This window comes from Protobothrops mucrosquamatus, unplaced genomic scaffold, assembly GCF_001527695.2.
Source record: "Protobothrops mucrosquamatus isolate PMUCROS unplaced genomic scaffold, P.Mucros_1.0 scaffold332, whole genome shotgun sequence".
Classification (NCBI taxonomy): Eukaryota; Metazoa; Chordata; class Lepidosauria; order Squamata; family Viperidae; genus Protobothrops; species Protobothrops mucrosquamatus.
Genome location: NW_015386671.1, coordinates 15,627 through 18,120, shown reverse-complemented (window position 1 = coordinate 18,120; position 2,494 = coordinate 15,627).

The following is a 2,494-nucleotide window of genomic DNA, read 5'->3' as shown; positions in this document are numbered from 1 at the left end:
CTGAATGAGAAAACTGAAGAAGCAGTATTGTTATTCGTTTGTCATTAACAGCACATATAAGTTAAAACCAGTCCTGCATTTTGAGGCTGTTCTTTATATGTAATTCTCATGAATTACAGCTATTTGAAGGAAATTGTATTCACTTCCCATTTATGAATTTCATTTAAGTGCAAATATAAATCATTTCTAATATTCTATTTTTAGTTGTAAACAGTGCAAATATAACTGTTAAGAATGTTACATACCCAACATTTTGGAGAAATTCCTCATTCAAAACAAAGTTAAAAGCTCTCAATGGCTTAGACCGATGTACATATAATTGGAATGGTAAATGCAAAATAAACATTAATACAAAACAATTTCCAATAATTTGCCTACAGAAATAGATATTATAAACAAAGCTTTGCTTTCTTTATCATATGTTACTATTTTTACTGTTTAAAGCAAATAAAGTAATATTCTTAGAAGCCAATAAGAAAGATACAAGATTTAGTTCAATTTCCAGAATATACTTAAAAGCTTTTGTAAATTCTTATTCACTTAAAAAAGAGATCAAAAAGCATACTCCAAAGTTCATATCTGTTTCTGGTACTACTTAGAAAGCAGTAAATACCAGAAAATGGAAAAAAATATCCACCTGAAAGCATCTCAGCAATAAGAAAACAAAACGAGATCTACAAACCAAGCCTATGTGCATGTAACAATATAGCAAGTGTTTTAATGATAATCTTATCTTCAAAACTGTAATATTATATAAAAATATTCTATACTTAGTGTAATTTATTTGGAACATGGCTTTCAGGAATCCACTTATAAAAAGTAACCCATAAATGTAATTCTATATTTTTTTTTTAAAAAAAAAAATCTAAAACCAGAAAGGCATTTTTCAATAGAGTAGGCAGATTTTCTTCTAAGTTAACCAATATTTAGAATACTTACGATTTTAAGTATAAAGGAAAAACTCACATTAATTATAAAAATATTTGATAATAAAGGGATATATGAGCCTAAGTACAATTGCTGTCCAACTGATCTACATTTTTGACTTTGCCTCCATAATCAATCCTGAGACTATTCTGATATTGATAAGATTACTCATGTGCTTTGTCTGTAAACAGACTTTTACATAACTTCCTTTGTTGAAAAAAAAAGGGTTAAAACTTTTCTTTAAACAAACAAAATATTTCTTAGGCAATGCAGTTTTACTCCCACTAATTATCATTATGTTTCTTTAGAACTGGCAATCTTTATAGGAGCAAAGGATCAGTCATTAAAATGTTAACGAATATCTTTTGTATGTGCATAATGAAACACAAGAATAGGTACAGGACTGAATGTGTAGATAAACTATTAATTTGCATACTGAATGCCAAGCTATTACTGTAAAGCTTCAGACAAAATTAGCTTATTTGTAAAAATAAGCAATGACTATCAGTGAAGATAAGATTTAAACTACAAATGTTTCGAATTAGAGGAATACAAGTAGTCCTTGACTTATGACCACAATTGAGCCCAAAGTTTCTGTTGCTAAGCAAGGCAGTTAAATGAATTTTGTCCCATTTTCAATCTTTCTTGCCAGCTATTAAGTAAATTACTGCAGTTAATTTAGTAACACGTTTATTAAGTGAATTTGACTTCTCCGTTGACTTCGTCAGAAGTTCGCAAAGGGTGATCATATGACCCCGGACACTACAACCGTTATAAATGCATACCAATTGCCAAGCATCCAAATTTTAATCACACAACCATGGGGATGCTGCAATGGTCGTGTGAAAACTGGTCATAAGTCACTTTTTGCAGCACGATTGTGACTTCAGTCACTAAATGAATGGTTGTAAGTCAAGAACTACCTGTGGTCTGGTACGAAGTACAAGTAATCCTTGACATACAACAATTGAGACCAAAATTTCCTTTGTAAGTCATTGCGGTTATGTGACCAGATCTGATTTTACAACCATTTTTACAATTGTTAAGTGAATCACCACAATTAAGTAAATCATGTGATCATTAAGCAAAGCCACCACGCCCAACTGACGTTTTTAATTGAAAATCGGCTGGGAAGGTAATAAATTGTGATCATGTGACTGCAGGATGCTGCAGCCAGTCATACATGTAAGCTAGTAGCCAAGCTCCCAAATTGTGATCACATGACCACAGAGGTGGTGTGCCAGACATAAGTGCAAGGACAGGTTGTAAATTATTTTTTCTGGGGCCATTGTATCTTTGAATCACTTGTTAAAAAAATAGTTGTAAGTCAAGGACTACCTGTACTTAAATGTTTCAATGCTGGAGAAAAACGAACTACCCCCCGAGATCCGGATGATTCCGGATCTCCTTACTTTCCGCCGTGCCCTCAAGACATGGCTTTTCCAGCAAGCGGGCCTGACCTAGGGAGGATTTTAGGTAGGGATGATTTTAAGAAAATTTTAATTGACACACAGCTTCCAATATTTGGCTTTTAATTTGGTTTTATGGGGGTTTTTTGTTTTTTGAT